Source organism: Mustela lutreola, chromosome 5 (genome assembly GCF_030435805.1).
Source record: "Mustela lutreola isolate mMusLut2 chromosome 5, mMusLut2.pri, whole genome shotgun sequence".
NCBI lineage: Eukaryota > Metazoa > Chordata > Mammalia > Carnivora > Mustelidae > Mustela > Mustela lutreola.
In genome coordinates this window covers 95,111,505-95,123,669 of record NC_081294.1, presented here as the reverse complement: position 1 = coordinate 95,123,669, position 12,165 = coordinate 95,111,505, and the positions used below count along the sequence as shown (strand labels likewise).

The 12,165-nt window shown below is 42.9% G+C and overlaps 1 long non-coding RNA gene across 3 annotated transcripts; it reads left to right on the top strand.

Annotated features, from left to right (window-relative positions):
* Positions 1 to 3,061: 3,061 nt before the first annotated feature.
* Positions 3,062 to 10,459, top strand: LOC131832300 (uncharacterized). 3 transcript variants are annotated; one of them, XR_009353980.1, is made up of 4 exons: positions 3,062 to 3,224; positions 3,322 to 3,605; positions 4,705 to 5,003; positions 5,575 to 8,253. It is a non-coding gene; the product is annotated as an uncharacterized LOC131832300 (long non-coding RNA). The 3 variants fall into 3 exon arrangements; XR_009353979.1 differs by lacking the exon at positions 5,575 to 8,253 and adding an exon at positions 10,215 to 10,459 and having other exon boundaries at positions 3,322 to 5,003; XR_009353978.1 differs by having other exon boundaries at positions 3,322 to 5,003.
* Positions 10,460 to 12,165: the final 1,706 nt, after the last annotated feature.

Sequence of the window (12,165 nt, the reverse complement as noted above, 5' to 3'; positions counted from 1 at the left end):
GATTCCTTTGTGTCCCAAAAGTCGCCTTGAAAAAGTCCAGAAATAGAGCATGTTTTGGCATATCAGTTATCGTGAAGGCAATATATAAACTGAATAAAATTCCAATATAAAATATCACTAAAATTTTTGTCTGGCACAAAGTAAGTGTACTACAAAGTTCATTTGGAAGAAGAATAAACAATAATGCCAGGGGGAGAAAACCTAAAAAAAAGAAAAACAATGTGAAGACAGGGAACTAGCTTATATAAAATAAAGCCTCTATAAGTTAATAAAAAACAGTGTGGCACTAACACATGACTAGAGAAACCAATGGAACAGAATAGAAAATCCAGACCTAGGCCTAACTGCACATGGAAATTTCATATACAATAAAGGAAGCATCTCAAGTCAGAGAGGAAAGAGTCATGCTAACAGTGTGAGGGGCCGGCTATATGAAAAAGAGAAAATTAGACCCATTTTTCATAATACACATCATGATAAAATCCAAATTGATTAGAGATTCACAGATAAAACATAAACCTATATAAGTACCTTAAGAAAATATATGTAAATAGCTCCAGAATTAGAGAGAAGGGCAATTTTTCTCAGTATGGCTCAAATCCATAGAAAAGGTTAATAAACTTGATAACATAATAACCAAAAACTTTTGTAGAGGTCAAAACACCATGAACATAGTCAACTACCAAAAGGTGAACTAGGCAAAACTATTTATTGCTAAGATCACAAAATATTAGTATCTTTAAGAAAGAACTTGGGGAGGGGGGTCGGGAGAGGGCGGTTGGGTTATGGACACTGGGGAGGGAATGTGCTATGGTGAGTGCCGTGAAGTATGTAAACCTGGCGATTCACAGACCTGTACCCCTGGGGCTGATAATACATGATATGTTTATAAAACCTTAAAAAAAAAAAAAAGAAAGAAAGAAAGAAAGGAAGAACTTCTCAGAACACAACAACAAGGTCCAACAACCCTGAGAGAAAAACCAGCAAGGCGGTGCCAGTGAAAATGTCAGAGTAAGAAATGGCAGGAGTGCACTCCTCCGTGAGAGCAAATAAAACACTGGCAAAGAACTGTCAGAATCCACTTTTTCTGGAACTCTGGAAATGAACCCAATAGATGGCTACAATTTGGGGGGCACTCAATCAACAAAAAGGGCTGAATCTCAGTAAGAACAGTGAGCTCTGGGGCATTTTAATTTACTCTAGTCCCCTTGCCTGCCCTCAGCTTAACAGTTGCCTTGAAAGTAACAGCCCGCAGTCCCAGTATCTATGAGGTTCCAGAGAGAGCAGAACCATTCTCATTTGCAAAGAATTGTCCTTGGTGATCTATCTAATGCTTCCATGGAAGCCTTGCTCAAAGAGCATGTTTTTGTTCTCTTTTTTGACGATTTTATTTATTTGAGGGGGGGCGCTCAAGCAGGGGTAGGGGAATGGTGAGGGAGAGGGAGAAGCAGACTCCCCACTGATGGGGAGGCCGATATGGTAATCAATCCCAGGACCCTGAGATCATGACGTGAGCTGAAGTCAGATCCTTAACTGACTGAGCCACCAGGTGCCCCCAAAGAGGCCTGTTTTATCTCCCCCAACTGGAACACACCCAGTACTATAACCATTACCCAAAGTGCATTTGTCAAAAACATTTATAATGTTGTAAAAACATTTACAATTTACAATTGGAACAGACAATAGATTAAAAAGCATGGCGGGGTGGGGGGAGCGACTGGCTGGTTGAGTCAGAAAAGCTGTGACTCTTGATCTTGGGGTCATGAGTTGGAACCCCATGTTGGAGGTGGAGATTACTTAAATAAAAAACTTTTCTAAAATTTTGAAAAATAAAAAGCATGGAGGAAACGCTGGGAAATATTACCCTTGGGGCATAAGAGCTTGGAAAATTTCCAATGTATTCCGATAACCTGGAAAGCCACAGCCTCAAAAACAGGACTACATGTGTTCAGGAAAGACCTGAGAAGACCTTTCATCCTCACCCCTGGCTGATCCAGACTCTGCACACACAGGAAGTGAAGACTAAAGCAGGGTTACAAACTGCATGGCTGAGGACTGAAGGTTCACCCCAACACACACAGAGTCCCGGGCAAAAACTCAGAGATATGTGATTTCCGAACACTGAAGGAAACCTGTGTCCACTCATTGTCTGACCAGGAGGCTAACAGAACAGAAACTTCAAAGGTCAAAAATGACAAAAATATAGACTTAAACTCTGGCTCAGAAAAGCCCCTAAAAAACAAACATTAAAAGCAAGCAGAAACAACAGACCCTGGGGAAGTTGGAGAATCTTGTTTCCAAAGTCACACATTACAATGCTCAACCTGTCTACTTTTCATCTAAACATTGTGAGATATGGAAGGAATCAAGAAAATATGGTCTATACCTGGGGGAAGGGGAGGGACACTCAATAGAAACCATCTCTGAGGTAGCCCAGACACTGGAGTTACTAGGAAAAGATTATGAGTCAGCTGTTTTACATGTGTTCAAAAAGCTAAAGGATATCGTGAGGACACTGTCTGACCAAAAGGAGAATATTAATAAAGAGAGAAATTATTAAAAGGAACAAAACAGAAATTATGGAGCTGAAAAGTACAATAACTGGAATTGAAACTTGACTACTTAAAGGTAGGTCAATTGAAATTACACAGTCTGAGAAAATAAAAGAAAGAGAATGAAGAAAAATGAAAAAAAAAATCTAAGAAACCTACTGGACACCATCAATCATATCAGCAGATACACTATGGAAGTCCCAGAAAAAGAATAGAGAAAAGGGAAAGAGAATAATCAAAGAAATGAAGGTTAAAAAAAAAAAAATTGGCAAAGCCCCCCCAAATCTCTTAGCCTCAAACAAAAGATTTTCATCAAATGTCCTGTATTACTTAGAGATTTACTGTCACAGTTTCCCCATAGTTAGGAAAAGTATGGCCACGAAGAATTTTGCTTTGAAAAACCACACTAGAACTTAAGCCCTTTCTTCTAGAAATAATATAGAATCACTGCCAAGAGCTCATTAAGCTCTTTCCTTTTGGCATCATCTTCTGTTCTTGCATACAGGAAAAACTTCTGTCATGCCCCAGTCGGGCGTGGAAAAATACCACCAGGAGGGTTCAGCTCCAGAGCAAGTGTTCTCAGCTGATCACCAAAGCAGATGATCACCCAAAACACAGGAAACCACCACGGGCTGTCATCGCTACAGGACAGCAAGCCAACTGGCTGCACAGGTCAGTCTAAGGACGTCTTTTGAGCTTGTGATCAAAAGGGGGCACGGGGGGAGTATTGTACTGTACTGACTTTTTCCTTTCTTCTCTACATGGACAGAACCCATGACGGCTGTGGTACCACATGACTCTCGCCACAGTGTGTATTGTTGAATCCTCTCGGACTGTTGGTTATCTGATTTACGTTCCTGAGAGACTGGTGCTAGGAGATCTGGCATCGCTTCCCATTCAAAGAGCTGCCCCACTGAAGCAGCATACATCGGGGAGGGTGCGACTTTGCTGATACCCTGGAGTTGGGGACTCCCCTCCGGGTCCGCAGAAAGCCTTCCCCCAGCTGCAAGGAGATGGGCTCTGCGCGCACCTGATTTCTTCTCCCTTGAGAAGGTTTCCTGACAGCTTCTTAGCAATCACAGACCTTTCTGACTCTTTCTAAATCAACACTGTAAAGACACTTTCTCCAGAAATAAGGTTGAGTTCAGAAGGGCTAGAGACATGTGGGAAGGTTATGTGAATCCTAAAGCCGAATGCTTTTCCCATTTTAGAAGGCTACTTTCTCATTTTATGGTTACTGCTTCCCTGTTAGTTCCTCTTAAAAACAATTATTTTTTTTCTTTTTTAAATAGTGTTCCCTCTGGAAAATCTTAGAATGAGGTGGGGGTAAGACTCTATGACCACCTGGTTAGGGTTGAATCACACCTGATGTACAATTATACACTCTGCCCCACCCCTGAGGGGCTGGGACATGAAACAGAGACTGCCCATTTACTTGACTTGCTGTGCAAACATGGGCAGCAGTATCTTTCCAGGCCCTGGTTTCTCACTTGAAAGTAGGGAAGAATGAGAGTATTTACCTGATGATATTTAGGAATGGCACATACTAAGCATTTTATGAGTATTTTTTATTGTTGTTGTTATAATAACAATTATTATTAGACTTAGTGAGCACCCTGAATAGGAACATTAGGTCTAATTCTCCAGGGTGTAGTCCCCAGAACATAATAGGTGCTCAATAAATATTGAGTGGGAGGTTGAATGACTGAATAAATGGAAAACTATTTAAATGAGGAAGCAGCAGTAGTAGAATAAGAATTCAACCCATGGTCCCACTGAGTGTAGGTTGGGACCTTCCTAGATCTTTCTGGATAGATATTCACTGATGTTTGTATGTCCAGTGCAAAAGGAATATGTGTAAATAGAAACAGGGGACAATGGTGAGACTCCATGTTTTTGTTTAAATGTTTATGTATTTATTTCTTTGATGGGGGATGGGGAGGAAGAGGGAGAGAGAGAATCTCAAGCAGACTCTGTGCTGATCAGAGAGAACACAGGGCTTGATCTCAACACCCCAAGATCATGACCTGAGCCAAAACCAAGAGTTGGGCCCTTAATCAACTGAGCCACCCAGACACCTTGTGAGACTCCATGTTTTATATCTGTTGATGTAGGTATTGTAAACATGTATTGATTTGTACATCTGATGCAGAAAAAGCCGTGATGTCTGCCAGCCGCAGAGAGACATGGCAGCTACTGGAGAGTCTGGAGACATATCGGAGATCCCAGGAACCCTGACGGGGATTTTGGAAGCCACAGCTACTGAGAGCTACAGGTGCTATAATGGAAGCTACTGCTACTGGTCATGTTGCCACCAGAAAATCTGCCTCAGAAAGAAGTTGAAAACCACTGAGGACCAGGGAAGAAACTGCTGAGGTATACTTTCACTGGGAAAGCCTTGCCAAGAGCCACCATGGACCCCACCATCAGGAGCCACATACCCGGTGACAGGTAAGGAGACTGCTGTGCTTCTGGCTCTATGCATCTCTGCCTTGCAATCCTTGATTTTCTGGTAGGGGTAGGGACTGTGAGTGTTCCACTGTCTTCCCTTAAAGTGGGCACAAGGCCAGCTCAATCACACAGAGCTTAGGTTCTCAGTGAAAGAGGTGTATCTCTGTCCCTGCTTTTGTACCCCATGGTAGGAGAAGGAAATCTCCTGATTACCAATCACTATGTAATCCCTTACTTGTATGCAATATTTTTCTCCTTAGGAATTAAAATGATGGTACTACAAATCAGGAAAATTTGTTATAAGACATATATTCCTTTTTTTTTTTTTTTTTTTTGTCAGCACTCACTCAGTAAGCATGGGCAAGTTACTGAACTTTGCCTTCTTCTAACATGGTTTTTCCCATCTATGAGGTCAGGCTCCCTTCCCATTAAATATGGATGGTGTTGATCTCTACCTGCTGACTCTCCCCTTTGTGTTGGTGTTTTATATTCATGGAAGCCCAGCAAGGAACAAAATACAGAATTCAGTGCAGAGCTTCTGTTCATTGGGTTTTCATTCAAAATTCAACAGGTAGATAGAACTCCCGCATAAGAAAAGGAGGAGGCAAGTAATGCCATACAGTAATGATGCTTGGATGCGGGCTGCCAGGGCCTCGGAGGGCCAAAGGCTGAGCTTTTCAAAGAAAGAGAGTCTGAAGATGTGAACAGTGTGTGCCAAGATCACGCTAAGTGAGTTTTGCTGCCCCCCCGACCCCGAAGTCGGTGGTGTGTGAGCTCTGCAAACACAATCAGCTCCCATTTGCCTGGAACCAGGCTGGTATTTTTGTGCTCCTCTGCAGACGGGGACGAATGGTACTACTGCATCTGGCTAATGGATCCAAAAACCAACAGTGTAACATCAAGTACTTCACGTGCGAAGATGATGCAAAGTACTGTCCGAAAGTACAAAGGTACTAAGCAAGCTCCCCGCCCTCGAAGAGCTAACCAGATTGTTGACGAAACAGACCTACTAAAAATAAAAGATGGAATTAAACAATCCCATCAGATAGGTGTTAAGGACTGGTATCCACTAAAAGGACAGAAGGATTTACAGGAAGGAAAACCCAATGGGGTGCTTGGAGGGTTTTGTAGCAAGCTGGGGTTTTGGCCAGAGCTTGCAGACTGGGTTGAGTCTGGGTCAGTGGAGAGGAAGAAGAAGAGCAGGGGTGTGTGGGAGCCAGCTCACACGGTCTCGTGAGAGCTGCTGGTTACCTTTTTTAGGAATACCGTCAGACAGCCATTAAATGCAACCATGACTAAAAATTAAATTATAAAAATCTTAAAATTAAATAAATTATACCTTATAAATGTATATTTATATTATTTAGTACTATAATGGATAATATAGTATCAATACATAATTGAACATTATCTAAATAAACACTCAGAACTCACTGCTTCCTCATTACTTTACTGCATTTTACTGTAATTTATGCTGCTCAGGATATTAACATCTATGGTATCTATATGGTGGATATGCTATGTAATCATACACAGCATTACTATATACTATATACATAATATATATATTTTAATATAATATAATGTAGCTACTGCATAGCTCTTCCAAATTTCTTTCATGCTGGGAGCATTTACATAGCAGAAATCTGCAAATGCTAAGAATCAGGGTTTGATTTATTGCTTTGTTGGTTGTTTAGACTAAGAAAGTAATGGAAAAATCTTAATAACACAGATTCAACTTTTAAAGATACCATGTTGTGGGGGCGGTGGTGCCTGGCTGGCTCAGTCAGAAGAGCAAGAGACTCTAGATCTTGGGGTTGTGAGTTTGAGCCCCACCTTGGGTGTAGAGATTACTTAAAAATAAATCTTAAAAACAAAAAATTATGTCGGTATTTGTTGCATCGTGAATGACACCAAAGACTTGAAGAAATCTTCCAGCATTTGAAAATTGTTATGTGATTCAGCAAAGTCCCTCACACCATTGATGATCAAAACATTCTAAAATACCTATTTATGGGGGCACCTGGGTGGCTCAGTGGGTTAAGCCGCTGCCTTCAGCTCAGGTCATGATTCCAGGGTCCTGGGATCGAGCCCCACATCGGGCTTTCTGCTCAGCAGGGAGCCTGCTTTCCTTCCTCTCTCTGGCAGCCTCTCTGCCTACTTGTGATCTCTGTCTGCCAAATAAATAAATAAAATCTTTTTTTAAAAATACCTTTTATGTAAAAAAAAATATGTCAACCAATACAGCAGAACTGCAGTGAGAAAGCCAGTTATGAAACATTTACACACCACTGGAGGAAGGCCACATCATAAAGAAGTAACAGCATGTATAAAACAGCAGAAGCTGAAACATTCATAGCAAACGGGATAGATAATGTGGTGTGATAGGAATAATGTGAGCTATAGTCCCGGGTTCAAATCCCAGTTCTGCTGTTTATTAACTAGGTGAATTTAGAGGGGCTGCAAAACATGAATGAGCCTAAGTGTTGTCACAAGTAAGATGATAAAGCCAACCATATCATGCTGTTACAAGAATTCGGAAGAATATAGTTTTAAATGCCTCAGATAGTGCCTGGGGGTGCCTGGCTGTCTCCGTCAGCTGAGCGTCTGTCTGGCTCAGGTCATGATTCCAAGCGTCCTGGGATCAAGCCTCTCAATGGGATCCTGCTCAGCAGCAAGTATGCCTTCTCCCTCTCCTTCTGCCCCACCCTCGCTTGTGTGTGTGCTCTCTTTGTCTCTCTCTCAAATAAATAAATAAAACCTTCACGCCAGTCAGAATGGCCAAAATTAACTAGTCAGGAAACGATGGGTGTTGGTGAGGATGCGGAAAAAGGGGAACCCTCCTACACTGTCGGTGGGAATGCAAGCTGGTGCAGCCACTCTGGAAAACAGCATGGAGGTTCCTCAAAAGTTGAAAATAGAGCTACCCTACAACCCAGCAATCGCACTACTGCACATTTACCCTAAAGATACAAATGTAGTGATCCGAAGGGGCACGTGTGCCTGAATGTTTATAGCAGCAATGTCCACAATAGCCAAACTATGGAGAGAACCTAGATGTCCATCAACAGATGAATAAATAAAGAAGATGTGGTACAGATATACAATGGACTACTATGCAGCCATCAAAAGAAATGAATTCTTGTCATTTGCAATGATGTGGATGGAACTAGAGGATATTACGCTGAGCAAAATAAGTCAATCAGAGGAAGACAATTATCATATGATCTCTCTGATATGAGGAATTTGAGAGGCAGGGCAGGGGGTTGGGGGGGTAGGGAGGGAAAAAATGAAACAACATGGGACCAGGGAGGGAGACAAACCATAAGAGACTCTTAATCTCAGGAAACAAACTGAGGATTACTGGAGGGGAGGGAGGTGGAAGGGGTGGGGTGGAGGGGTGATGGACACTGGGGAGGGTATGTGCTGTGGTGAGTGCTGTGAATTGTGTAAGACTGATGATTCAGACCTGTACCCCTGAAGCAAATAATACATTATATGTTAAAAATAAAATAAAATATGGGTGCCTATGTGGCTCAGTGGGTTAAGCCTCTGCCTTCAGCTTCGGTCATGATCTCGGGGTCCTGGGATCAAGCCCCACATTGGGCTCTCTTGGCAGAGAGCCAGCTTCCCCCCTCTCTCTCTGCCTACTTGTGATCTCTCCCTCTCTGTCAAATAAATAAATAAAATCTTTTTAAAAAATAAATAGAATAGAATAAAATGAATAAAATAAAATAAATGCCTCAGTGGCTGATGCATATCACACACCCAATACAGATACTAATTTATTGTAAAATATTGTAAAACCACAGAAAATAGTTTGAGCAATGGGTTTATTTATTTAAGGGATGGGTGGAAGCATCATGTCTTGATTTCCAGGCAAGGAACGTGGAATTTACTACATAAACACGGGTGGGTCCCTGAAGGTTTCCTAACAGGTCAGAAGGTGCACCATGGGACAATGGAAATGGTAGTGATTTGCTCCAACCCTTCCTTCTACGGGGACATCTAGTGTAGTGCTGAACGGAAGCTCAGTTATGTACAGAACAGTGCCACACGGCTACTGGAAAATCCCAAATGCCTTCTGAATAAAAGATTAAATCACATTTAATATAATTTTGGTATTAGTATAAATCAGCATGCTCTAATTCTTTAAAAATGCATAACGCTTATCTAGCAGCGATAGGAATGCCCAATTAAGCAAGAACACCAAACCCACCCTCCATACTTGTCCTTCCTGTCAGTCTTTCACTGAAATGATTGCCAGAACCTGTGGTTCTACTTCCTCAGCATCTATCTATCTGCTATGAACCTTCCCCCATGGTCTTGTCTTAGGTCAATGATTCATAGCCTTGACCTCAGACTGGAATCACCAAGACAGTATTAATAAAACTGGGCCAGTGTCTGGGTCCTGCTTCCAGAGACTGTGGTTGAGTTCGTGTGAGGTGGGGTTTGAACACGGATATTGTGAAAGCTCCCAGGGACTCTACCACGCACCCATGCCTTAGTTTATGCTCCGTTCCTTATCTGAATCACTGCATGAGACAACACTTGCCTCCAATGTAGACTTCTTCAAATCCCTCTTCACCCTGCTTTCATAATGATCTCTCAAAAACACTCATCATGCCACTCTTGCCTGAGAACTTACCAGTATCTCCTCAGTTCCTACCCAATAAAGCCCAAGCTCATTGACATCAACCTTCTTTAACCACACACACACACACACACACACACACACACACACGCTCTAGTGAAAGGGTTATGACAACTTGAAACAAAGTGACCCAGCCTGGGAAAGATGTTGCAAATTCAGATGTTTAAAGACATTTCCTAAACTCTTTGTTCAAATACCCAGCCCCATGTAGCTGCTGTGCTTTCCTGAATGCCACAAAGAGTTTGGGGAGGGGAAAGAAGTCCAAGCACAGAAATAGCTCTCAGCCCCCGGGGCCCACGGCAAAGTGGGGGGAGATGGTGGCAAGGAGAGGTCAGCAGAGTTCAGGAGAGCCTACTCGGTTCAACTTCTGACTCCCAATACATTATCTGATTTCCCTCCATTTATGGACTGAATGGTGCCTCTCCCCCAACTTCATACCCCCCAGGACCTCCTCAGAATATAACCTCTTTTTTGAGATCAGATCTTTAGAGAGATAATCCAGTCAAAATAAGGTCCGTAGGGTGGGTGCTAATTCAGTATGACTGGTATCTTTACAGAAAGGGGCATCGGAAGGCAGGCGCACTAACAGGAGAACACAGTGTGAAGACAGAGGTAGAGATCGGGGCGATGGGTCAACAAGACAAAGAATGCCAGACACTGCAGCAGACCACCAAAAGTTAGGGGAGAGGCTGGGGACAGATTCTCCCTCGCATCCCTCGGAAGGAGCCAATCCTGCCAACACCTTGATCTTGGACTTGTGACCCCACAACTCAGAGACAATAAATTTCTGTCGTTCAAACCACTCAGTTTGTGGTATTTTGTGATGGCCAACCAGGTAAAGTAACACAACTCCCAAATCTGCTTCTTGATCTACCCCTGCCTGTCTCTCCAGCCACATCCCACCTCTCACACCCAGACTTCATAACACAGCCATATCAGTTGACTTCAGGTTCTCCAGATGTAGCAGGTTCTGGGCCTCTGGGCCTGTGCCCATGCTGCTGTCTCCATGTGGAGTGACCACTACCAGCCCCCTTCCACCTGGAGGGTACCCACGAGTCCTGGAAGGCTCAGTTCAACCCTCCCTTCTTCCGTTTCCCTGGTCACTGTGCTCTTCTCCCTCTCAGCCGAACTTCCACAGAATCAGCCACTCATCCCCAGATGTACCACTACTGCTGCTTGGACCCAACATCCCTTCCCATGGTCTCAGCTCCGTCTCTTACTCCAGCCACTGGTGCAGCTACTAGCGTCAACCCCATGTCAACCAGCTGCGCACAGGTGTGATCTGACCCCCCTCTCCTCGGCCCACACCACTTGCACCTCCCTGCCTGGCCCAGGCCTTCTCTGATGCCAATAATGGAACACCCACAGAAACCCACTAGATACATGCAAAGGCCAAATGGAAGAAATACTCTGGAACTGGATAAAGTTGCCCTTTTCATCCCCTGGGCAGGATGTTCTGACTAACTTTTTATCAAAGTCCTTAGAAGTTCCAGCAAACTGAGTGCCAGTGGCTGGGGCAGTGGCCAACTCCGTAAGCATCCCTGTGTTCTGGCTTTCTCTCCTTCCTTATTTCACTCCCTTCTTCCCTCCCTCTCTACTGCTCCCTTGAATCATTTTCAAATAAACTGCCTACATGCATGTGTCTTGCCTCCAGCTCCATGGTCAGAGAAAGTCAAGCTAAGACATTGTGCTTATTTTGTATTGGATTACACCACATGAAGTTGCCAAGATTTGACTGTAATTGGCTTACAAAAATGGCAATTTCATATGGTCTGACTAATGACTATTTGTTTGTATTTAGGTCTTTTCCAACTGAACATAAGCTTCTTGAGATCAGGAGTATATCAGGCATTTCTCATCCCTATCATCAACTACTGTGGCTGATGCCCAGTGGTCCCTCTATAAATGTCAAATGAGTATGTAGTGATCCTCCAGATGTAGGTAAGGAAAAGATTAAGGAAGGATTCTTCCTTAAGTTGACCCCTACTTCACATTTTGCACCAAATTAAATCAATATGAATTAAAGATTTAAATATAAAGAAGAAACAATTTTTTTTAAATACTAAGAAAAAATGTATAACCTAGTGGTGGAGAGAGTTACTCAAACCAAAATCCCAAGATGGAGCAAGAAGGGCTCCACTCACAGAAGTGCAGAGTGCTAGAAATGCATCTCAGTTAAGCTAGTGGCTTCTAAGGAAGAGACCTCAAACCTGACCTCTGAAAGGGCCACAAGAAGGGTGTTCCAGGTAGAGGAAAGAGACTGTGCAAAGGCAGAGAGATGAGAAAATGGAAAAAATGAAAGCAATTGAAGTTTTCCATGTAGATACTAACTGATCCATGGGTATTAAAAAACCTCGCTTTGGGGAAGGGATGACAAGTCTCACACAAACAGCAGCTATCTCAACATCAGTCATCATCAGGGAAATACAAATCAAAACCACAAAGAAATAGAAGAAAAGAACCTGTCCGAAGGGCTAAAATCGACAACACAAGAAACAATAGGTGTTG